Here is a 27,087-nt window from a genome sequence, read left to right on the forward strand (position 1 = left end):
AAGTGGCCTGTCCTAAGATGAGACTGGATTCTTCATCCTGTGCCCAGGAACATCATGGGAATAGATGGGCACTTGACTGAAGTTCCTGAGAATTCACTGTCCACTGTTCCACCCAGCACACACCTATCCCCACTTTTGGTCCCCGCCTCCACTCCCTATACACAGGATCCTCTGGCATTCAGGACATACCTTCATCAATAGGAGAAAGCAAAATAAGGTTGGTCCTCTTGTGGAGTCTATATCCCCAGGCCTCTCATTGTCACCCTTTACTCCTACACCTCTTCTTTTTATTTCTGCACCTACATTCCCTAGCCAGGGCTGCATCTAGTAATAATAGTTGTTTATTGAGCATATTTAGATAATGTGTTACCACTTCCTGTGCATTACTAAACAATAACTCTCTGATATAGATAAGTTTATTATCCATGTTTTACAGATGAGGAAACTGAGGCACAGAGACATTAACTAATTTTCCCAAGGCCATGGAGCTAAGAACTGGCAGGCCCAGGTTTGTCTGATTCCAAAGCCTCTTGTCTTCTTGGTTAATAATATCTCTGAGATATATAGCGTAGTAGTTAACCCTAGAGCCAGACCACTAGCTGTGTGACACTGGACAAGCTGTTTAACCTCTCTGTGCCTTAGTTTCCTCATGTAAAATATATAAAATGTAAAATCTTCACATGCAGATCCAGAAATGTCCTCATTTGACATTGAGGTCCTGCAGGTTAATTGGCCTGCCCAGGATTTTGCGTCTGGTGGGGAAGCCAGTCCAGAGGCAACTTCTGGACCCCTGCACTGGACCTCTCCTCTCTCACTCTGTAAGTATACTGAGACAGGTGGCCCAACCCGGGTTCAAAGACATCTCCTCAGGAGCCAACCTCGTGAGTTTGCTGTGTGAAGGCTCACACAGACAACTGACTCAGCAGAACTGGCTAGTTCTGAATGTCTAGAACCAGATTCTACAGGCAGGAAAAAATATAACCAGTGAAGTTACAAATGCCCATTGCACGCCTACAAATGTTTCTAAGATCCGAACCTTGGAGTGACTATGTCTGACAGCCTGGTCTCTAAGGATGTGATGTTGGGGGTCTTACCTACAGTCCTTCGACACTCTTAGGGTAAGGGAGCAAAGCCTGGAGCCTTGACTAAATTAAAGCTAACCTACAGCTGATGATGACTCAGGCCCCACCCTCCTAACATGAAAATGAGACATATTCTGGGCATAAAGCTTCTGCTTATCCCCATCCTCAGGATGCACCAGGCACCTCTTCACCTCCCCTGCCCTCTGCTTTCATATCTTCCCTTTTTAATGAGCCTTCTTTTTTGGTTACCATAACCAATCCTAGAACCTCGACTCTTTATGACATTCCTTTATGGTCAAATATCTCATTCTGTTGTCAGACCTTGGGTTCCTCCCATTCTTGGTTGGAAAATGCAGGCAGCACACCTTTGTCACCTTTAGCCATTACCACTCTTTGTGGCACAGGCTTAGGTAACCCTGGCTGTGTTTCATTCTCATCTCGGAGAAAACACAAATAGGACTACAAACGCATTGAAGAGGACTGTAGATTATTTTTTAAATGTCTTGGGTGTACAGGGGATTATGTACATAACACACGGCAAAATATGTTGAGGTCCCTTTAAGTTTTGCCTTCTCTTTTCCTAAAGTTGTTTTTCCTTCATCAACTGAATCTCTTTGCTGCTGCTTATTGTCCCCCTTTGCCCCAGCCTTTCTCTTCCTCTCCAGATTCTCTGGCCCTGAGTCCATTCTAGAGAAATATAGGTCTCTACTAACCTCCTTAACTGGTCACCCTCATTAGCAAAACAAACTCTCAGTGTTTCTTTTCTTGCCCACTTTCTTTCTCCAACTGGAGGAAGGGATTTCACCCTTCTTAGATAGGAGTAGGAAAGATACGGAAAAATATTGTTTCATAATGAGAAAGAGGAAGAGGTTGAACATATATCATACAACCATTATATGCCAGAGATATTCTCATTTCCTGCCCAAGTTAGTATGTGTGATATTCATCCAGGGATACGGCAACTTGCTTAAGGACAGGGCCCATTTCTTCAGGGAATGAAACCAGGTTGGCTTGGCCACAGAATTATGGCTCCAAAGGTGTTTTATATTTTAAGTAGATGCCACCATTACAAATAAGATCTGACCCAAAAAAATTGACATCTGGCTTTGCTTGAAAAATTGGAGTTTTGGCATGCCTGGCCTGACTATAGTCAGAGCTTAGTTGGAGCTGCCTTCCTCCCACCTTCCTTAGATGGGGCCTGCATGCCACAGGGAACCACCACTCTCTATTGTGCTCTTCATACCAAAGGAGAATCAATTGCCATCTATCAACATGCTTGTACTATTTCCTTATGATAAATAGAAAATTAAATTTAAACATAGGTAAATAAGAGATCTCGGGGGTTGTGCCCTTTACTCCTACCCACTAGTTCATTGATCTCACCTGCCTGGCCCCTGTAAGCGCTCAAGGTTGTGAGCCTACATAACTGAGTGCTTCTTTCCTAGCTTCTCGTGGTTCTGGTGCCGATGTGTGGCAGACATCCCACAATTCCCGATGGATTGAATGACCAAATTAAATCCCACAGGCCAGGGGACAGCTTTGCTCTCTTAATGTCTGCTCTCCTGCATTCTCCCTCCCTCTTTCCTGCTGCTGCCCAAGAGAAGTAGTCCCTCCTTGGTCCTTCAACAAAACTTGGAGTGCCCTTTTGGGCCAGCTAGTCCAAAATCTTCTGAAATACCTGTGACTATGTAAGCAGGAGAAATATTTCAAAAATATCTTAGCAGCACAATATCAATAAACCACGGTAGAGAGTTCCCAATTGCTGGGTTGTTATAAGCCAAGTCTAAGTTAGATATAAATAGCTCACAGTTTTGTGAATCAGCCAATTTAGTCCAGAGATTGATTTATAATCTTTTAAATCACTCAGCTTAGGCCCCCTTTCTCAAAGAGAATTGGCCAAGTAGGGGTGGGGTGGGCAGGAGAGGCACTGACAAAGCAACAAATAATATTATAAGGCATCTGTTCTAGATTTTCCAGTACACATAATTATGCCTTTTTTTTTTTTTTTTTTTCTTCTTTTTGCGGTATGCGGGCCTCTCACTGTTGTGGCCTCTCCCGTTGCGGGGCACAGGCTCCGGATGCTCAGGCCCAGCGGCCATGGCTCACGGGCCCAGCCGCCCCGCGGCTTATGGGATCCTCCCAGACCGGGGCACGAACCCGTATCGCCTGCATCGGCAGGCGGACTCTCAACCACTGCGCCACCAGGGAGGCCAATTATGCCTTTTTAAATAAGGCTAATTTATTAATTGGGCAATCAAATGTGATCTAATTCTTATGCCTTTATAAATATTTTCATATAAATAATTTTAAGAATTAGGGAGAAAAATTCATTGTCACACTATCTGTCTAGATTTTTTATGATAGTTAAACTATACAGCTCCTTTCCCAATAAAATTGGTACTTGCTGGGGAAACACAAAGAATCCTGAGGCTAAGGTGACTGGGTGATGTTAGGGTTGGGGAAATAAGATATGTATTCCTCAAGTATCCTTGGAAAAATGATGATTTTATTTCTTATTTGTGCCTACCTCTCTCTCTAGTCTACTTCACCTTTATTTTATACCCCATTTAATTCCCTACTGGTTTCTAATAAATATACCCTCTCCCTCTCATTAGACCAGAACAGTTTGAGGATGGAGTGTACCTTCTTTTCCTTTTTTAGCCCCATTAGTTCCTCACGTGGTACCCAACATGCAATAAGCTGAAAATTGCTCTGCGAATGAATGAAAATATTTTTCTGCTGAGTAGAAACTCTCACACCTTCCATCACTGTCCCCTCTCACAGCTATTCCTCACTGCTCCCTCCTCATGTGGAGGGAGACCCTGAGTGGTCTGAGGACACTGGAAGAAAGAAGCCAGAACCAAACCCACCTACAGTTATTCCCACTTCTGAAGGAAGTGGGGTATGCAGGAGCATCATTGCATCATGACTGTGATGCTGGTGTGAGCTAGGGGTGTGGGCTCACAGGAAAGGGTGGCCAGCTGGACACCTGGTCCCTCACTGCTGTGCGCCCACTGTAAAGACTAACCCAGCTATTTTAATGGATGCCCTCAAATAGCCTCATGCCCTCCTCAAACTAGTCCACTGGCATCTTATCCTTAATGCTTTAAAAATGAAGTTACCACAGCCATCCCCAAACCTGCAGGTTCTCTTTCATCTCCTTGTAAGAAGACCTCCCATATTCATCCAATGTTTTCCATTCGCTGCCACCATCCTACAGGTGTTACTGAACTCAGGTTCCGCTGCTCAACAATCTAATACTGAGAGACAAGTGTTGCATAAAAGGAAAGATAGCTTTATTGAGGAAACCAGCAATCTTGGGAAGAAGGTGGACTCATGTCCCAAAGAACCAACTCCCCACTGCACAGGTTTTGTTCAGAGATAATAGAGTAAGTCCTCTACATACAAATGATTTCTGTTGTGAGAGCGCGTTCATAAGTCCAATTTGTCTGTGAGTCCAACAAAGTTAGCCTAGGTACCCAACTAACACAATCAGCTATATAGTACTGTACTGTAATAGGTTTATAATACTTTTCACACAAATAATACATAAAAAACAAACAAACACAAAAAGTAAAGAAAACATTTTTAATTGTACAGTACATTACCTTGAAAAGTATAGTAGTACAGTACAACAGCTGGCATACAGGGGCTGGCATCGAGTGAACAGGCAAGAAGAGTTACTGACTGGAGGAGGGAGAGGAGGTGGGAGATGGTAGAGCTGAAGGACCATCAGCAATAGGAGACAGAGGGCAAGCTGCAATTTCACTCACACCTGACATCGACAGCACAGGTTCTGGTTCCTTGCTGGATTCAATTCTATCTCCCCTCTTGGAAAAGCGATCCAGTGATGTCTGGGTAGTAGCTCTTCCTTCCTCGTCATAGATGACACGGTAGCACTGGATTGCTTCTGAACGGCTGCTGCAACCTTTGTGTACCATTCTATGTTTGGGTCCTGTGCCTCAAAAACTAACAGTGTCTCCTCAAATAAAGAAAATCCCCTAGCCATTTCCTGTGTTGTGAATCTCTTCGGTTCTTCCCAGTACCAGCTACATCACTGCTGCTTTTACTCTTGCTTCCAGACATCCTGGGCTTGAAATAAAGTTACTGTACTACTGTACTCTATACAGTACTGTACAGTACAGTACACAAAAGCACAACCACTTGTAGAGGAGGCACGCACATGACAATGTACGGCAGACACGTGAAGTAACTTATGTGATTAGACATGTGAACGCATGTTCACATCTTTGAAAGTTGGCAACTTGAAGGTTCATATGTAGGGGACTTACTGTATAGGGAAAAGAGGAAGAAAAGGACTACTCACTGAGGAGAGGGTTGAGGGGTGAGTGATTGGCTTGAGGACATTCTTCTGATTGCTTGGTTGTGAGGTAACCGGGAGTCAACATCATCAACCTTTTGGTTCTAACTAGTCTGGGGTCTACGTTCATATAGTAGACTTGGTGGGAGTTTCAGTATCCGAAAAACAGCTCAAAGGATGTGGCTCAGAATATTATCTAGAGGAGGAACCAAAGGTCCTTGACTTTGTTTAATGGCTAAACTATTATTATTTTGTCTTGTCTGACTATTTTCCCATGTTTTTGCATTTTCTCACTTACTGATTAAATTTATTCTTTGGAACTCAGGAAAGGCCTAGGAGGCTAAAGTTTTTCTATAAACAAGAGGCAGGCAGAAGACATGGAGGGGATCTGTCCAGGGGAGGATCCTGCTCGGTGACAATAAGGATAGGGTGACAATTCAAGAGCCCCAGATTACTCAGTCTCCCTACTCCTACCTTGCCTGTCTCCAACCCTTTTTCCATTTAGTAGGCAGGACTATTTTTTTTTAAATGTAAATCAGCTAATTCCCCAGCTCAGTACCCTTCAATGGTTTCCTTTCACACTTAGAATGAAAACTCCAGACTCCTTCCCCTGGTTGCATGATTTGACCTCATTTGCTACCAGTGTCCCCTTCTCCCCATCATTCTAGCCTCCTGGCCTGCTCACGGGCAGGGTCTCTGCTCTCTCTGCACTTTCTCTCTGAAATGATTCCCTTTCACCCTGTCTTTGGAGGCTCCTTCCTAAGAGAGGAAGCCCCCTTGCCACCCCCAAGCACCGCCACACTGCCCTGCTTCATTTTCCTCCTGGCACTTAGTATTAACTGCAATTATCTATTCCACTTATTTCTTTACTTGTTTATTACCCACCTCCTCCATGTTGCAAGATGTAAACAGCACACAGATTTCCAAATACATTGTTTGGGGTCTTTCCTTGCCTTTGGTGAGAGGATTCCTGAAACTGTAGTTGCATACATAAACTCTTTAAAGATGAAATCAGCAACCTCAGAATAGTTCATTTTAGTCAGCAAAAAGATTAAAGAATTATTGTTAACTTTTTCAAGGAATGACAATGGTATTGTGATCATATATCTAAAAAGTCTTGATCTTTTAGAAATATATATTAAAATATTTAATACTTATATATTGACATGAGACAATGTCTGAGAATTGCTTTAAAATAAATCAGAACAGGGCAATGGGGGATGGAAATGGATTGGAGTGTTTATGAATTGGCTGTAAATTGATAATTATGAAAGTTCAGTAATACATGCATGGGAGTTCATTACACTAGTCTTTCTACTTTTGTATATGTTTGAAATGTTTTAAAATAAAAAGTAAGAAAGAAAAAAATTCTTACAACATTTTCTGAAACCTGTCATAGACGTAAAGGCTCTTTCATTTAGACAGAGACACACTGTCTGCACTTCAGATCATGCCAACTCAGCTTCATCCTTGGATTGGGTTATGCACATCTTATTTTAACAGCTGGCAGAGGTCCACGGTGCACTTCCAGAACGTAAACCCTGAGAACAGGGAACTCACGTGGTGCTCCTGGATGTACTCCAACCTCCAGACCGGTGCTTGGAAAAAACCAGGCACTCAGTAAACATTGTTAAACACATACATAAAGTACCCATTTCAGTTCATGTCATCCTTATCTTCCCAGTCACTCAGACTACAACTTCAAAATCACCACTGCCTTCCTTCTCTGGACCGCCTCTCTCACATGGGGCCCGTTGGTACATCCCAGTGTCAATGTCCTTCATCACCACTCATCTCCACCATTGCAACAGTCCAAACTGGTCTCTTTATTCCAGCCCGTCCCCTCGCTAGAGCATGCTTTGAATGTTACCAGAGAGTTCTTTCTGAAGCACATTGAAAAATCTACTTGAAAACTCCCTGGTTCCCCAATCTCGCCCCTTATTAGTAATAAACATATTTTATATTTTCACAATGTCTTATAGATGGCAAAGCTCTCTCACATGTCTTTTGATTTAATCCTCATGGTCCTCTGAGGCAGAAATCTCTCTCCCCATTTTACAGATGAAGAAACTGAGACTCAAAGACTCAAAATTAAACAGTGATGGAGTATAGACAAGAATTCAGTGCTCTACAGAATAAGGAGTTAATGGGAAGGAATGTGACTTGGTTGTGGGTTGGAGTAGGATGTAGATAGGGTGTATTGTTAGGTTGTTCACATCTTTTGTGGATTCTTGTATTGTGTGTGTGTGTGTGTTTTATTATAATGAAGTAGAAATTTTCACTTGAGTTCACTTGACTCTCAGGAGGGCTTGTTCTTTTAGCAAAGCTGCCAGGTAGGAGGTGAAGCACACACTTTCCTACAGGTGGGCTTTTTTTTTTTTTTTCATGGCTCCAGGAAGAGCTGTCAAATTTATTTAGATTAACAAACAATTACAAGGAGATCAGATAAAAGATAACCATTTCAAGTCAACTTGACTTCTCCTGAGAAATAGGAGTAATTTAAACTAATTTTGTTTTTTTCTTTAAGCAATTAGAAAAAGTCTCCAAGTAATTTCTGCTTTGCATAACCCATCCCAAGGGTTATGCAAAGAGGCTGGGAGGGAGAGCTTTCTAGCAGTGGCTGAGCGTGGACCTCTCAGCCGGGAGTTGTGTCTACACAGGCCCTCCAGAGTCTTGCTGTGTGGTATGCTAAGCTAAGGTAGTTCTCTCACGGCTCCTTCAAAGAACCTGCAGTGAAGACTAGCAGGTCACAAACTGGAGGCTGTGAGCCAGGTGCTATTGGCAGCTGTGATTTTTTAGAAGTGTAAAAAAATTTCTGAGCCAAGTTTTACAAATGTCTAGAGTCTACGTGGCTTAAAAATCGGAAGATCTGGTGTCCACGGCTCGTCTTCCAGCACACCCGCCCTGGGCTGAGCCACGTGACAGCTGCCTTCTGAGAAAGGGCTGAGTCTCAAGCCCAGACTAAGCTGATCAACTTCTCCATCATGCCTTCTGGTTCCTGCAAGCATCTGAGTTTGGGACCCTAAAGCTTCATTAGCTTTAAGACGTTTGGAGCAAATGCTACCTTCACATTAGGTGGGGCCAGAAGGTTGCAGAGGTCTTTGGGTTATTGAATCTTTTCAATGAGAGTATATTATCTGTATGTAGAATCCATGTGGATAAAGAGAGAAATAATCATTGTGTACTCTTCCTGCCAGTCCACAGCTGCCTAACTCATACTTCTACCTTATGATCCAGCACACTTCCCTGTGACTCAGGCATTCGGGGTGTGCCCATCTACCCGGGTCCCTGTCTCTGAGCTCATGCTATCAACAGGAACATCCTTCCTGCACACTGGAAGCCCATGTCAGATTCATCTTTATTGCAAACATATCCATATATGATTCTTTTTAACCTAAAAGAGGTCATACTTTAAACACTGATCTTCAACTAGAATGCAAACTCTTGAGGACAGGAATTTTGCCTGAATTGTTCATTGTTATATCTCATGTACCTATACCACTGCTTGACATATAAGTGCTAAATAAATATTTGTTCCATGAGTGAAGTGAAAAAGTAAACTTGTTTTCTTGCTCATAATGTCTGAGAAATCTTTCCATGCCAGTAGATATACAGATCTATTGAATTCTTCTGAATGGCTGCATACCAGTCCATGTTATCAGTTACTGTAAATAAACACCTTTTATATAAATAAAAGAATTTATATTCTTTCTGAATTTTCAGTATTTTAAACAGCATTGGGAATGATTGTTTCTCCTTATGCATAATGTGACTTGTGCAAGTAATTTTTGTAGAAATAATTCTTGGACGTGAACTTTTGGGGTCAAATTGTAAACTTTTGGGGTCAAAATTTAAAAATTTTGAAATATAGCCACTTGGTGTTCTTAAAAGGCCAGGCCAATCTATGGTTGCAACAGCAGAGTATGAAAAATGTCTTCTTCTCTATTGCCTTGCTAACCCTAAACATTACCTATCTGTTTTATTTGGCCAAATGGATTTTAGCACATTTATTTTCCAGGGGAAGAAAAGGAGGGAAGACAGAAGGAAAGTGGGAAAAGAGGAAGTGAGGCGGATGCATGTGAAGGAAGTGAAAATGTGCCTTGTTGAAGTCCATGGGGAAAAAATTGACAAGAGGTATTTCATTTTGATTCTATAAATTTTATAAGATTAATGCTAAATCTGGAATATATTATTGGCCATTGGTGCTTATCTCTGAAATACTTCTGGGAAAGTTGGCAGAACATAGGAAATTGTTGCCAAGAAAAAAAAAAAGAAGGAAAATTGTAATTAGATCTCTATAAACATTGCAAGATTATCACCATACACTTGAGGAACAAAATTGTTTTCAAGGAAATTTTAGCTACTTTGTTGTATATGATATTCACAAGAACCTGTAGGTGTGTTTCTCCATTTTTATTGATTATCTAAAGCACAGAAAATCCAAGCGATTAGCCTAGCATCACTCAGTCAAAGGCAAAGACAAGACTTAGAACCCTGCTTCTGACTCTCAGCCCAGTTCTCTTTCCTCTGTGGTCTGCACAGTTATTAAACCACCTTTCAGTCAAATGTGGTCCACAGAAGCACATCAGAGATTTTTTTCAGCTATTGCAACATGACACCTTCAACATATTGTTTAGAGCTGGTCAGTGCTGACATGATGTGGTGGCTCTGAGAAGGAGAAAATGGTGAGTTACTAAGAGCTTCTGTGTGTGTGCTTAACTCAAATCTATTATATCTCAAATGGTGTAGAGCCTCTGGAATGATCATTGTGCTCCATAAAATTAATACACGTAGCTTTCAGATGCAAGTACTCCTCAACTTGGGGTCCAGTTTTAAAACAAAAAATTTAAATAAACAAACAAAATACTTGACTAGATGATGTTCTTGAGGGCAAAAATGATTTTATTCACCTTTGCCTTGCCAAGCATGTGCTTGGCATACAGAAGGAGTACAAATGTCTGTTGAATAGTTACAATAATAGCATGCTCATATTTAAAAACATGAAAAGCAATAACTTCTCTGGAGTTGCTGAAGAGGAAGACAAACAGTTGCATAAAGATTCTTGCATACGTGCAGAGTCTCTGCATTCTCTGAGATGTGTGGATATATTGATATAATAATTAAGAGCAGTGGCTTTCAAGCCCAGATTTCTACAAAAAGTCTGTTCAAGGCAATTTAGGATTTCTCTAACCCTCTCCTCAAAATCTTCCCAGCCTCCTTTCACTGCCTGCACTCCTACATTTTTAGATATTTATTTCAGCCACACTTCGTTTCCAGGTACCAAAATCTGTATTCGTTACCTGTTGCTGCCTTAAAACTTATCATAAAATTAGCATCTTAAAATAACAAACGTTTACTGTCTCACAGTTTCTGTGTGTCTGGAAACTGGTGTGATGAGCTGGGTGTCTCACACTCAGGGTTTCTCACAAGGATGCAGTCAAGATGTTGGTTGGAGCTGCAGTCATGAAGGCTCACAGGGATGACCCGCTTCCAAGCTCACTCACTTGACTGTTGGCAGAAATCAGGTCTTCTCAAGTTGTTGACCAGACATCAAGACCTTGCCACACCATCCTCTTGATGGAGCAGCTCACAACTTGGAAGCTGGCTTCCCTCAGAGCAAGAGTCAGAGAGCAAGAAGGATGCTCAAGACAGAAGTTACAGCCTTTTTGTTACCTAATCTTGGCAGTGACATGCTACCACACTTGCCATATTCTGTTCATTAGAAGTGAGTCACTAGGACCAGCCCACACTCAGGGGAGGGTCACACAAGGGCACGGATACTGGAAGATGGAGTCACTGGGGGCCTTCTGCCACTTACACCAGCTTAACATATGTACCGTCCATTCTTTCCTCCTTCCTTTTCCCATCCTCCCTCATTTCGTCTCTACTTTCTTCCAGCACTTACTGTGAGTCTACCGACACCAAGGAGCTACATCAGGCTCTGGGAACACAAAGCCTGAGAACACGGAGGTGCCCAGCCTAGAAAGAGCCAACAAAAATAACCATTTCCCAAGCTCAGTCCCTCACTCATTTGGCCATACACATGGACGTCCTAAACCTTTTCTTGTTTCCTTTCTTTTTTTCAAATTGAAGTATAGTTGAGTCACAATATTGTGTTAGTTTCAGATGTACAGCAAAGTTTTTCAGTTACATAATACATATTTTTTCAGATTATTTTCCATTATAGGTTATTACAGGATATTGAATATAGTTCCCTGTGTTATACAGTAAGTTCTTGTTGCTTATCTGTTTTACATATAGTAGTTTTTATCTGTTAATCCCATACTCCTAATTTATCCCTCCCCTCCTTCTCTTTCCCCTTTGTGGAATCTAAAAAGTATTACAAATGAATCCATGTACAAAACAGAAACAGACTCACAGACATAGAAAACACACTTACGGTTACCTGAACATTTTCTTATTCAATGTTTTCTTTAAGTTGATTCGCCTCTAAACTCTGACCTCATCTTAAGCCAGCTCTTAACACCGGCTGTCCTTTAGTAGCGCATCAGGAGGCTCTTTAGCCTATGGGTGAAGGAGATGTGGTCCACATGGGGCAGTTCTTCCCATCACCCCACAGTTGCTTTACCACCCACTTACTCCCACCTCTCCCCGAGGGGTCACCAGCAGGGAGGTGGCGGCTTCCCTGGGAGGAGCCCGCTCTCCTGCCCTGCAGCTCCAAGCTCCGGCCCCTCTTATTGCCCCTCCTCACCCGCGCTGTCCCCGCACTTGCCCCTTTCATCAGTGAAGGGGCAAAAGGACCTTGCTGCAGCCACACACAGCTCTCATTTACGAAAAAGAAACTCCTTTGCTTTCTTAGAAAGCGATGGAGCATTACTGTGGGCGCTTGTGCCCCCCGGTGGTAGAGAAGGGAAAATACAAGCAGTGGAGTCTAGGAGGCTGGAAGGTAGCGTCTGTCACCTATGCCCTGGAGTCTCCACTGACACTGTGCACAACGGTGCCCACAGAGGGTGAAAGCAACACACACACAACGATGAAACACCCTGCCTTTCACCTCGTGTTAAGCAGCTTTATTCACTTCTAAGCAATCAGTACCTCCACTAGTACAAAAACGTCCAGAAGATACAAATGCCCCTATTGTATCTGCATTTTTGTCCCCAGTATTTTGGAGCAAGATGTTGGAGGAGCTTCTCAAACTTCCCAGGTACCCTACTGGCCAGGAGGACTAATCTATATCTCTGGGGGCCTGGGAGGATAGTCCTAAGCTGCAGTAGCCAAAACAAAATTGTTTTGAAGTTTCATGATTTATTATAAAAAACTCATGTGAATGCTGCATTCCAATGCACTAATATATCACTATATGTAACATAAAATGATATTTTACCCAACTCTCTGAATAAAAACAACTCTATAGAAGGATTCATCATCTTTATGCAAAGCACCTTACCCATGACCCCTGGGCCTAAGGGTCTCCAGTGTGAAGGGCATAGAGATCATGGTCCTCAAGGAGCCAGGCTCCTCTGGGTCCAATCCCAGCTCTCCTGTTTCCTGTCCATGTCACGCTGGCAAAGTAACTCCCTGCTCTGAAACACAGTTTTCTTATCTGTAAGAGCAATGTGAAGCTCTGAGCTCTGGAGAGAGCCAGAACTGACGAGAATGGTGATACCATTATCCATACAGGGTTTTACAGGTTACCAAGCATTTCCGTGTGTTACCTTATTTGGATCAGGCACCTCGATGTGGAAGGAAGCCAGAAACCCAGGCTTGTGCCCAGAGGGACTCTGTGCTCCCCGGCAAGTGATTTCACCTTTGAGAGCATCTATAGCCTCACACATGAATGACCTGTGATAATGATGTTGCAGGTTATTGGGATAATTAAGCATAATTTCCCCCCTACCCTTCATGAGTTCTTTTGGCTGGCCTAATGATTAAATTGACACAAGACAGCTTAACAGGAGAAAAGAAAAAAAAACAAATTTAATTCATATGCACAGAGGTCTTATAGAAATAGGACAATAGGAAATGACCAAAGTATCATTTTTGGACAAAGAAACTATTTGTGAAGATTTGACAAAACAAAGGGGCTTGTGCTTGGGGCAGCAGACTAATGAAGAAGTAACAAAGTCTGTCTATACAGCTTTCTTAGCCTTGAATTCCCTGACTCTGGTGGTAAGGATGCTTTTTATCTTCCTGGTATGGGCAGGACACCTTTACACAGGAGATTTTATTTCCTGCATTTGGGGGAAAGAGAGGGGTCAGGTGTTTTGGGTTTTGTTTTTTTAATCTCATTTTCCCCCCCACAGCCTCCTTCTCAAGTAACTTTAGTTCGAAATAATCGATATGACATTGAGGCATATTTGGGGGCAGCCTGCCCTGGGACCCAACAACATCTGTAACGTGGGCAAATCTCAGTAAGCAGTCAGTTTCCCAGGTGCCTGGAAGCAGCTGCAGAGTGTGGGTAAGCACACCAGCTCTGCAGCCAGAATGGCTCAGCTCCTACTAGCTGGGTGACCTTGGGCAAGTTACTTAACATCTTTCTGCCTCAGTTTCCTCATCTGTCGGAGAAGTATGAAAACAGCATCCTCTCGAGGGTTGCGAAGATAAAAGACGCACTCACAATAGTGGCTGGCCCATAGAATGTTAAGGATTCCAGTAGGTATTTGTGTGTAGTTGATTGGCCATAGGGAAACAGAAGCTCAGAGAGGTTCCCCTCAAAATCAACACGCCTTCCTTTCCCCAAGTGGAAGATCCAGGATTTGAATCCAGATAAAGATTCCAGATCTAGTCATATTTTCACTGTTCTCTAGCAGGGTCTCCTGGGAGTAGGGGCTGTGCACTCTACATTAATTTATCCTCCACTGGAAGCCTCAACTCCCTGGAGTGGGCCCATGGAGGCCAGGGTTCACACAGTATTCCCTAATATAAACAGCAAATCATCTCAGGCTAATTACTTCTAGTTCATGAAATAATGCATTATTGCCTCCTGGAGAGGTTGGAAGATAGACAAAAGCCCTGTGTTTAATGGAATTTCTTTCTGAGACTAAGCAGCCCTCTCAGTTACCTTAATATACTATAGGGAGCCAACACCATTGTTCTGATACCTAATACCTGCCTGGGCTCAAAAGAGTTATAAAATGTAAAAGTAGAAAGAGATTGTAGGTCATTTCCTCCAAACATAGAAGGGGATTGAGGTCCACCGCACTTAGAGCCCTGACCCACACTCTTGTATCTGTTTTGATCTATTCTATGTAATAACCAGAGACTTCCTCATCTGGGATCCACCAAACACTTTCCCCCACTTATTAACACTGCCTACACCCACCCTCTGTCATTCTGTGTCCAAATGTCTTCTCATATCCCTGAAAGACTCCAAATCTCCCTCTGCTCTTGCTCTCTCCATGACCTTCCTCCTACTTACTACAGAGAGAAAGTAGAAGCCATGAAGGGAAATGCCTGTAACTTCCACGGATGCACCAGCCTCTCCTTGCCTGTCCCTGGAGAAGAGGGGTCTCTTCCAGTGCAGTGTCTGGGTACCATGCCATCCTGCCTTCTTAAGGAACTTATACCATATTGGTTTCCTCGCTTTCTCATAAATCTCCCACATCGCCCTCTGCTGGTTCCTTCTACAGTAAGTCCCCTATATACGAACGAGTTCTGTTCCAAGAGCGCGTTTGTAAACCCAATTTGTTCATTAAGTCCAACAAAGTTAACCTAGGTACCCAACTAACACAATCGGCTATATAGTACTGTACTGTAATAGGTTTATAATGCTTTTCACGCAAATAATACATAAAAACAAACAAACACAAAAAACAAAGAAAATGTTTTTAATCTTACAGTACAGTATCTTGAAAAATACGATAGTACAGTACAACAGCTGTCATACAGGGTCTGGCATCCAACGAACAGGCAAGAAGAGTTGCTGACTGGAGGAGGGAGAGGAAGTGGGAGATGGTAGAGCTGAAGGATCGTCAGCAACAGGAGATGGAGGGCAAGCTGCAATTTCAGTCACGCCTGACGTTGTTGACACAGGTTCCGGTTCCTTGCTGGATTCAATTCTATCTCCCCTCTTGAAAAAGTGATCCAGTGATGTCTGGGTAGTAGCTCTTTTTTCCTCATCATAGATGACACAGTAACACCTGACTGCATTCTGAATGGCTGCTGCAACCTTCGTGTATACTAACTGATGTGATTGGACATGCAAACACGTTCGCATCTTTGGAAGTTCACAACTTGAATTCATATGTAGGGGACTTACTGTAATCAAAATTCACACATGGTTCTGCCTCTCCCATCTTTAAGAACCAATGAAAATCTTCATTGATCTCACACCTCCCTCCAGCCACTTCCTCATCTTTCTCTTCTCCAGGTTTCAGCCAGTTTTCTCCAGGTTGTCCAAGCTCATGGCACTCCATTTCTTCATCTCTCATCCTTCACAACCCCTTCAGTCAGCCTCACACCCTCATTGCACAGCCAACAGGGCCGTCACCAAGGTCACCAACAGATGACCGCTATGTCAATTTATTCATGAATTCAAGGTATGTATTGGAATATCTGCTGTGCTGTGGACACTGTCCCAGGCACTGAGAATACACTGTAAACAAATAGCAAAGATCCCTGTCCTCATGTGGCTCACCAGCTGGTCATGTAGGAATGCGAAGATCACACTTCCGTCTTCATTTTCTTACCAAAACTCAGGTCTGGCTGCTCACCACTCGAAAGCCCATACTCGAGAGGCAAGTATTGGTAGAAAGGAAAGTCTACTTTATTTTGGAGGCCGGCAACAGTGGGAGAGGCAGACTCATGTCCAGAAGCCAACTCCCCACTGCTGATCAGTGGGCAAGAGCTTTTAAAAGAGAGTTTCAGGAGCGTATAGGAAGAGGGAGGGGGCTACATGCAGAAACAGTAGAGTCAGCTCCGACAGTCATCTTGAAGTTAATCATACAGTGGTCTGGTCAGTGTCGTCTTGATTGTTTTAAGTACAGTTAATCTTCTGTTCCATTTCTTTGAGGCCAGTTCTCAGAATAATGTCAGCTTATGTAATGGTTACAATCTGGTCATCATGTAGTTAACTTCCACCTGGTGGGGGTTTCAGTATCTACAAAACAGTTCAAAGGATATGGCTCAGAATATTATCTGTAGCGCTTGAGAGGAACTAAAGGTCGTTGACTTTGTTTAATGACTAAACTATTATTATTTTGTCCTGCTTGACTGCTTTTCTTTTGTTTCTGCATTTTCTCACTTCTCTGATTAAATTTATTCTTTGACTAAAGTTTTTCTACAGGCAAAAGGCAGGCAGAGGACATGCAGGGGTGGTTCTGCTCTGGGAAGGCCCCATAGGGTCTTGCTCTGTTTCAATTTTACTTCATCTTCAGTGGAATCTAATCACTCACTTATTTTTTTTTTAATGTCTTGTGCTGGGCATCACTTCTCTTAAATGGCTGATATAGCTCAGATTCCTTATCATCCTATCTGCTTTTAAATTTTTTCATTCAACAAATTTTTATTGACTACCAAGTATGTGCCAAGCACCCTTTCTGGTGCTAAGAAAGAGCAATGAAAAATCGAAAGACAAAAATCTCAGCCTTCATGGGGCTTATGGTTTAGTGGGAAGGTAGATGGAGAGTGCCAGGTGCAAGTGGGGTTAAATAGGGTGATCAGTGTCACTTCACTGATAAAGTGACATGGAACTAAGGAGGCAAACTATGCAGCATCTGAGGGAAAAGCATTCCAGGCAGAGGGAACAGCCAGTACAAATGCCCTAGTGCAGAGTAAGAGAGTGAATAGTTGACAATAAGGTCAGAGAGGAAATCAGGTGGGGGAGTGTGTGTGTTAAATTGTGCAGGGCCTTGTGGTCCACCACCCTGAGTGAGCTGAAGGCTATTGGAGATTTTTGTGCCAAGGAGAGAAATGATCTGACATGTGTTCTAAAAGGAACACCCTGACTGCCTTGTGGGGAACAGGGATGATGGTGGCTTGGACCAGAGTGATGGTGGTATAAGGATGAGAAGTTATGGAATCCAACAGGGCACTGTGGAGCTCCGCAGGACTAATCTCCCTGCTGAGAAGAACCCTGACATCTTTTTCCCAAGGAGAAGATCTCTGACCTCTTCTCCCTGAGGAGAATCATGACCTCTTCTCCCTGAGGATAGGAATCACGACTTCTTCTCCCTGAGGAGAACCCTGACCTCTTCTCCCTGAGGAGAAGAACCATGACTGCTTCTCCCTGAAGAGAAGAACCATGACATTTTCTCCCTGAGGATAAGAACCACGACTTCTTTTCCCTGAGGAGAACCATGACCTCTTCTTCCTGAGGAGAGAGCCCTGTAGTGAGATGCCACTTGGGTGACCCCATCTCCTCCCACAGCTCCAATTGCCTTCTGCTCAATGACAGGTCCTACCCAGGCATCTTCTCTGAGCTTCTTCTTGGTGTTTCTATCTGGTTCTTAAAGTCACCTCCAAGTCTGCATGTCTTGCCCCTCTTAGACATGCTACCACCCACCCAGTTGCTAAGCCAGACATCTGGAAATTCACCTTTGATACCTCCCTCTGCTTCACCTCCACATTCACTTAACTCCATGCCTTGGAGTCACCACTTCTCTCCACATCTTCTCTAGTCCACCATTGTGTTGGCACTAGCCTCCCAACTGGACTCACAATGTCCACGCCTGTGCCTCCAATCCCCACCCCTTTCCTAAGCTGAGGCAAAGAGAACTTTTAAAAATAAAGATTTCAACAGATCATAAACCTGCTTAAAATCCTTAAATGCCTTCCCATGGCTCCTAGATAAATCCTTACTAAACAAAATCCTCACAAAACAAAATTCCAATCATACCCTGAAGCACCTCACCCCTTCCTGCGTCTCCAATCTTTCCCCATACCCTCTCCATCTTTCTCTCTACTCCAGATGTGTTAACCTTCTTTGGTTGCTTCCCACTTTAGGGCCTTTGCATGTGATGTTTCTTCTGCCTGGAAGACTCTCTGTCACTCTCTTTACTTTCTATATCCTCTAGGTCTCAGCTCATGTAGCTTTCCCAGGAAGACCTCTCACAAACCCTAGATGATGTCAGAGCTCTCTCTCCATATACTCACAACATCTTGGATTTCTCTTTCACAGCATCATCACAATTGGAGGAAATTATTTAAGTAGCTGTTTAATGCTTATTCATATGCTATGCTCTGTATCCTGTCTGTCTTCCCATCATGGTATCTCCCATGTCGAGGACAGTGTGGGCAACAAAGAAAGGGCCCTTAGACATAAGCAAGAAGGTCCCTGCCTGGCTCATGCTCCTGCCCTGCTCCAGTGATACCTCTTCTCATGGCGCAAGGAGTCTACAGGACCAAGGGGATTGTCTATTCAAGGCTCTGTCCTCCTTCTGGATGCCCAGGACCCTGGAATTATTTACCTCAAAGACCTGGGATCCACTTAGATTGCCCCTGTAAACACCTCTTACCTGAGTTTCCTTTCACAAGGGTAGATGATGCCATCAGGGTGAGCCCCCCCTAGGCCTGGGGTGGGTGAAGCTGCACAGTGCAGTTGGGATATGAAAGCTAGAGCATCCATATGTCTGTGTGCAAGGACACAGTGTGCAGACTGACCTGGGATGGGAAGAGAAGGTGTCAGGCCATGGGCGGGGTCAAGGTCAGCAGTCCTGCCACATTTGGGCACAGAACTCTGAGAATTCCAAGAATTCTAAATTCAAACCAGGCTTTCCAGATCAGCTTGAAAGCAAATAAACCATTTTATGTAATGACTTGTTACCTTGATTTAGAATTGTTGAATGGACACATGCTATGTGGATCTCTATTTGTATTCTAGCCCAGAGCCTGATAATAAGTTTTGTTAAATGAATAGATTTTATCCCTGAATCTCAGCTCAACTCATGGAGTGACTAAATGAAAAACGTATGGACAGTTCATGCAAATCAATCCCCTCAATAGCAAATGCATTTTATTTATTTAAAGTGAAGATCCGAGTATAATCTGAGCTGCCGAGTATAATCTGTCTACAGTGGGTGAGATACTTTTCTCGGGGCAGCTCTGACTTGGATGTGTCCTTTCCATGATTCAGTGACAAGCATAATTAATCACAATAGCTAACATTTATTGGGCCCTTATGTTCAGGCACTGTTTTAAGCTCTTTACATGAACTGATTCATTTAATAGTCACGATCCTATGAAATAGGTACTGTTATCATCCTCTTTTTACAGATGAAAAATTGAGATTCAGAAATGTTAAGTGACTTGCCTAAGGTCACACAGCTAGTAAGTAGCAAAGCTAGAGTTAAATTCCCAGCAGCCTGGGCTACGTATGTGCAGAAGCCCAAGTCTCCCTGTGCCTCTCCCTTGTTATCAATCCCTGGGAGCTCTTGGAGTCTAAGTCCAAATCTAAAGGTGTTAGGGTCGCACTCCCTAATGCTGAGTTGCCTTTGCAATGCGTGAGAAATAATAAGGGATGAAATATGGAGTTTAATTAGCCAGGTGACTAATACCACCCCCACAAGGGAAGCATTCCACCCAATCTCTACGTTCAGTCTCCTCTTGTAGCCTTATAGGAATGCAGAGATAGGACAAAGAGCATCTCATTTCTTTTCAATAAAGTTATTGGATTTTCATTTAATAATCGTGACATCAAGGGGCCTGGATGGGGGAAAAAATCATAGTTCCTTAAAGGTGAATTTTTTACAGGCTGTAAATTTTAATTAGCGAATATACTGACTCCTTGAAAATGCTCTAGTCTCACCTGAGTAGATATTTATTGTTAGGCTGGGAAAACCCAAATCCCAAAGTGAAAACAGAGAAGCCCCTTCCTGTTCTCAGGCAATAGGATCACTGGTAGTAGCTCCAAGGACCCCCAGGGGGAGTCTAAGCTTCAGGGCTGGAGTAAGAGAACTAGGATGGGGGAAAGAGAAGGGACGCAGGACATAGACTCAGAGCTGTGGATCCTTCAGAGAATTATGTCCCCAGCTGCATATTTTCAAAAGATGCTCACAATCTCTCCTGTGTGTTGTGGGGAGTAGGGGAGAATGAGGCCATGACCAAGGTCAGGCTCAGGATCAGACTGATATGCGCCCTGCCCTCAGGGATATTAAGAAACCCCTAGAGGAATATGGGGTAGTTTCAGACAATGTCAATATTAATCAACAATTTAGAGATTTTGTATGACAAAAATGTTTTTATTTTAATGTTATTCTCTGCAACAATATTCATAACAGCAAAAAATGAGAACACCTTTTGAACTCTGTGATTGGTGCTCAGCGAATATCAATTCTCTTTTCCTCCTCACCTCTCATCCTGACCTTCCACTTCCAATTTTACAAACCTGTGTTTCACAGAGTCGTTCGTTATGAGCATAAAATGAAACAAAGCCTTGCTCCGCTCAACACAATTGCCATTTACTAGTAACCATGATTTGTTGAAATGATGTAATGTAAAATTTCCTAACACATGGTAAACATTTAACACATTTGCTAAACAAAACAAAAATGGTTAGAAAATGGCTAAACATAAAAAGACAATGCTCTCCCCTTCCAAGCTTCTGTGGATATGTCCCAAACCAGAGTGATGGAAATAAACCAGACTACAAGCTTGGGATAGTCCCAGTGATTTCAAAGCAGGTAACAAAATCCAGGCTTTGGCAGCAGTGTTCCTGAAATAAACTGCACACAGTTCTCAGAGGAGAGTTACCTCTGGTCCAGTAATTGGCTACTTTCTCAAATGTCATTCAGAAGGTACATTTCTCCTGCACCAGCAAGCACTGGCTGTCTCCATGGCTGTATCTGATCTACTCCTTGACATAGTCACCTCGTCTTCCCCTCTCTTTGGTCTCCCACCCTGCTACACAGATGGTTCTTCCCTTGTTGTCACACAGCCTACTTTGGTAGGTAGACCGCATGGGCCTGGACTTGGGAAGCCTGGAAGTAGATTCTGGCCTTGTCCTGACCCTGTTTTAGCAATTGACCCTCAGCTAGCTGTTGGCCTCTCTGTGCTTCAGTACCTACATCTGCAAAATAGTAATGGTCTGGGACTTCCCTGATGGTCCAGGGCTTAAGACTCCACACTTCCACTGCAGGGAGCGCAGGTTCTATCTCTGGTCTGGGAACTAAGATCCCACCTGCCACATGCCATGCACAGCGCATCCAAGAAAAGAGTAACAGTCTGGTCACTGTGTGACTTTCATGTTTGAGAATCTCTTTCCTGAAACGTTTACTGAACCCTCCCACTCTCTCGCCTGCAGTTCGCACTACCCTAGCTGTGTATTACCTCTCAATTAAAGCACTATGGATGCTTTGGTTTCATCTTTCTTTTTCTGCATCCCTGGATCTCAGTCTCCTTAGTGCCTGGACAGAGCAATGCTCAAGAACGTTTGATGAATGGATGAATGAATGAATGGGAAAACACTAAAAAGCACAATGCTCTAAATCAGGCAAACTTATCTATAAAAGTCCAGAGTTGGGCTTCCTTGGTGGCACAGTGGTTGAGAGTCCGCCTGCCGATGCAGGGGACGCGGGTTCATGCCCCGGTCCGGGCAGATCCCACGTGCCACAGAGCGGCTGGGCCCATGAGCCATGGCTGCTGAGCCTGCGCGTCCGGAGACTGTGCTCCACAATGGGAGAGGCCACAACAGTGAGAGGTCCGCGTACCGCAAAAAAAAAAAAAAAAAAAAAAATGTCCAGAGTTCAGGCTCTGTGGGTCTGTTGCAACTACTCAGTCGGCTGGTGTGTCCCAAAGCAGGCATTGATGTAGGTAAATGAATGGATGTGACTGTGCTCCAATTAAATTTTATTTATGGACACTGAAATTAGAATGTCTGTCATCTGATTTTCACATACCATAAATCATCCTTTTTTTCTTTGATTTTACTCAATCATTTTAAAATGTAAAAGTCATTCTTTACACACGGGCCACACAAAAGCTGGTGCAGGCCAGATTTGATCCACGGGTCATAGTTGGTCAAGTTCTGCTCTAAAGTAATAGTAGATATTGTTTTTATTATGGGTGATATTGAGACTGCCCATGGGTCCCTTTCCTTTCATGTGGATAGGCACGGAGATCCGCTGAGTGTGTGACATCAGGCCTGTGTCTCCCCACCATCAGTAGGGAGGATCCTCCTGTCACCTGCTGCTTTTTCATCCTGAGGGTCTGACCAGCCACCTTTCTCCCTTCACTCTGTCCCTTCAAAGGATCTGTGACTTTCCTACCCCTGGGGTGCCTGGGCTGGTTTTCAGCACACAAGTCATCTTCCCAGCAGTGAGCCATATGTGAGCAGAACGAGGGTTATGGGGGTTCTGACATTCTTTGGACATGTAATTGGGTAATTTGGTTAAGAATTGGGGTGAATTTGCCTCTATCCTTTCTTATTCATTGTGCAATTATAAATAATGATTCATATTACAACACCTTTTATTTATTGAGCATTTACTATGTGCTCAATCAACGCTGTGCTAAGGGATTTTTCATGTCATACCTCAATTATAAAATGATTTCAAAGTAGAATTGGTTTCTTCATCACCATGATGGGCTTCTCTCTCTTTGAAGACCTATTTAACAGAGGAAGGTTGGTAGGAACCAGCTTTGGAAGTGTAACAGATTTGTTGAGAAGGAAGGCATAATAAAACCATCAGTTACTGAGAGTTTAATATATACCAGGCACCATTCTACAGATCCTCCCATGAGAGGATCAAAGCAAATGTAAGAGGGTAGATAATATCATTATTTCAATTTTATGGTGCGAAGCAAGGCTTATGAAGGTTTAACTGTTTGACAGTCATTTATCTATAGGAAGTAGTAGAGTGAGGTTTGGCCCAAGTGGTCTGACTCCAGATCCTCCTAACTTCTAACAATTCTGCCCACAACCTTAAAGTCGTAAGTGTATTTCATCATTTTCCACCATCAGCATAAAGTATTGGCAAATTCCCCTCCTTCCTTTATGTTATTTTTATATCATTCCATATTCTTTTAAAAATTCCTGTTTCTTCCACCATTACCATTGTTTTTCCTATCTCTTGTTATGACCTTGAACTTGAAATCATTCTATCAATTCGGTGCCACAACTTGAAAAAAGTATTGGAGGGGAGAGGACCCTTCAGAAGTTTTCAAAAGATGACCTAGTGACCTTTATTTCAAGCTCAAAGGATCATTTAAATCTCCTTTCGGTTAGGGTCCCAGCTTATTCATTATGATTGAAAATATCCAGTGTGCTCTCATAGGCCTACATGAAATGCCACTTCTACCATAAAAACCTGAGAATAACAAAATATACTTGCATTATATCAGGAAAGCAATATTCCAACGGGTTTTCTGTATCTCAGCAGCTGCAGCTGTAAAACAGGATTGTAATAGTGTCCAGCTCATAGGGTTATAGTGAGGATGAGATGACGCAATGCATGAAGAGTGCTCAAAACTGTGTCAGAAGGTCAATACATACTCTTTTTAAAAAAAATTTTTATTTATTTTATTTATTTATTTTTGGCTGTGTTGGGTCTTCCTTGCAGTGCGCAGGCTTCTCATTGTGGTGGCTTCTCTTGTTGCAGAGCACGGCCTCTAGGCACGTGGCCTTCAGTAGTTGTGGCTCACGGGCTCTAGAGCGCAGGCTCAGTAGCTGTGGCACACAGGCTTAGTTGCTACGTGACATGTGGGATCTGCCCGGACCAGAGATTGAACCCATGTCCCCTGCATTGGCAGGTGGATTCCCAACCACTGCACCACTAGGAAGGCCAGTGCATACTCTTAATGATTCTTGTTATTTTATGGGTAACCCAGTCTTTGGGGTGACAAGTCTAGTGGTGATCTTTGCAGTTTACAGTCAGGCTCTTGCTTTGTTCAACAATCATCAAAACAGGCTGAAGGTATGAGTCTTTTATCTTCCCAGTCCAGACCCAAGATGGGGATCTACATGGATCCAATGGTCAGAGACAGGGCACTGTTTTGTGTTTTAATGGTGTGAAAAAAGGACAGCAATAGCTTACATTAAAAAAAAACTTTATTCTCACATTTACAGAGTCAATAGGGTTTGAAGGGGTCATTTCAATGTCCCAGTTATATTCATACTATATTACACAGAGGAAATGATAAGCATATATCCTATACGTACATACATTATATGTAGTATTCAGAAGTCTGGGGATTCAAGGTTTGGGGACATCTCTTGTGATTGTTAAGTGCCAAAGATGAACAGGAATGTGACTTGTTTCTTTATGTAAGAAATATGACCTCCATGGGGACTGCTCTTCTGTACTATTTTTCTAGGCTCTAAACCATTATTTTCCAAACTGTATTCCTTAATACATTAGTTCCATGAGTGGTTAATTGTGTACCTCTAAAAAAGGGTTCCCCAATCAAATACATGGAGTGAACTCTAAGATGAGTTTTCTTTCTATGAAACAGGGTTCCTATAGAATCTAAAGCATGGATTGTTCTGTTCTCATCACTGATGAGGCTGCTGATCTACCCTGTGCTAATGAAGACAAGTTCTCCCGCGACTACATTTTTATTGGCTTCTCAGGTACTTAAATTGTATAGATTTTTTTTTTTTTGGCGGTACACGGGCCTCTCACTGTTGTGGCCTCTCCCGTTGTGGAGCACAGGCTCTGGACGCACAGGCTCAGCGGCCATGGCTCATGGGCCCAGCCGCTCCGCGGCATGTGGGATCTTCCCGGACCGGGGCACGAACCCGTGTCCCCTAGCATCGGCAGGCGGACTCTCAACCACTGCGCCACCAGGGAAGCCCTGTACGGATTATTGTTCAGCTGGGGCACTTCTCCAGAACATTAACTGCACCAATTACTAATGAATTTTCTCATTGTTTCTTCTTTTTCAGTTTCATTTTCTGAGGGTTAGAAAAATAGGTTTCCTCCATATGCTGACAATAGCCTCAGCTCACCTGCCTAACCTCACCCTCATTCTTTCTGTTTTCATTCCTTCTGTTCTTGCCAAGTCTTTTGACTACTTCAGTGCTTCACCAAAGGTGGCGACCTTGACCTTTTCTACTTCATGACATCCCCCTCTGCACCCTCATTCTTTGCATGAAGGCTACAAATGTTTATGGCCTTGTTAAAGTAACTCCTCATTCATTCATTCACTTGTTAAACATTAAGGACCTACTATGGGCTGGGCACTGTTGTAGGATCTGATTGAAAGGATCAATAAATGAATGGATTTCCTCCTGTTGGAATTTGGGAAGTTCTGTTAAGTAATGTATGGCTAGGTATGTTTATCTTTTTGGGAGAAAAGTGCTCTATAAATCAGGAAACTATTATAACATTTACATATTGGTCCCATGAAAAATGATTTAAGCAGTTTCCCTATAATACAAATCCTGATAATTTGCATTTATATAGCACATTATTGGCAAAACAACAACTTTGTCCCTCTGAGTAGCTCCACTTAAAGTGGCTTTCCTTTAATTATCTCTCACAGCAACTATAGAATGATTGTAAAACAATTTGCAAGTATGAGTGTTATCCATAAATGCTAAATAACAGTTAAATTATAAACACTACGCAGTGAATCTGACATTCCTCAGGATAATATTTTAGATGTTCACCTGATGTACTGTCAACTCCAGAGCATTAACATCTGGATTAGGACATATGTGCATCTGGGGAGGTAAGGAAGAGAGTGTGTTTGCCTTAGGAGCAACCCAGAGGAAGGAGAACCTTGCTTTACCCTCTAATTTTTTTGTCTGTATCTTACTGTCTCTCAGTAGACCAAATGAAATGATTTCCAAAGGAGACCAAGGTAGTCATAAAACATGTATGTGTTCAAGGGCTAACAGCATGATTTCAGATTTATAAGATGCTTTAAATATTAACTAATGGGGCTTCCCTGGTGGTGCAGTGGTTGAGAGTCTGCCTGCCGATGCAGGGGACGCGGGTTTGTGCCCCGGTCTGGGAAGATCCCACATGCCACGGAGCAGCTGGGCCCATGACCCATGGCCACTGAGCCTGCGCATCTGGAGCCTGTGCTCCGCAACGGGAGAGGCCACAACAGTGAGAGGTCCACGTACCGCAAAAAAAAAAAAAAAAAAAAAAAAAAAAAAAATATATATATATATATATATATATATATACATACATATATATATATATATATGTAAACTAACGAATCGACACAATAGATACCTGAGTACTTCCTTTGATCCTTCATTAGTGGACTCTATGCAAATCACTGTGAATGGCATCTTGGAGACAGCAGTGAATAAGTTCATCATGATCCCTGAGCATCCATCAAAAAAAGGAAACTCCTGATGATATTTACATAATCACTTTTCTCCTCCAGTGCTCTGGAGGTAACATCTATTTTTGCCAGCATTGCAGAATTAAGTTTAAAGTTCTCAGTCTCTACTCACTTTGAGTACAGTTGCTCTGTGGATCCCTCATGGACCCTACTGTTTAACTACCAACCCATTGGCTGATTCTCTTAAGGACTGGTGGAGGGAAAAGCAGGAATGTTTATCAGTCCTATTCTACAGGTGAAGAGCCTGCGATTCAGAGTGTCAATAGCTTATGCAAATTCACACTGATAAATGAGAGAAAGAACCTGAACTTAGATTTCTAGAATCAAGGGAGGGAAGGGTGCTCACATATATGGGATATCCACAAAATGATTTTCCCTATAGCATATGCTTCACAATGAAAAAAGTTACAATTGGAAACATGTACTTTCACATTGCTACATGAATGGATGAAAGAAGGAACGAATGGGCAGTTCTATGCTGACATC

The sequence above is a fragment of the Mesoplodon mirus genome (assembly GCF_964341445.2).
Source record: "Mesoplodon mirus genome assembly, chromosome: 7".
NCBI classification, from domain to species: Eukaryota; Metazoa; Chordata; class Mammalia; order Artiodactyla; family Ziphiidae; genus Mesoplodon; species Mesoplodon mirus.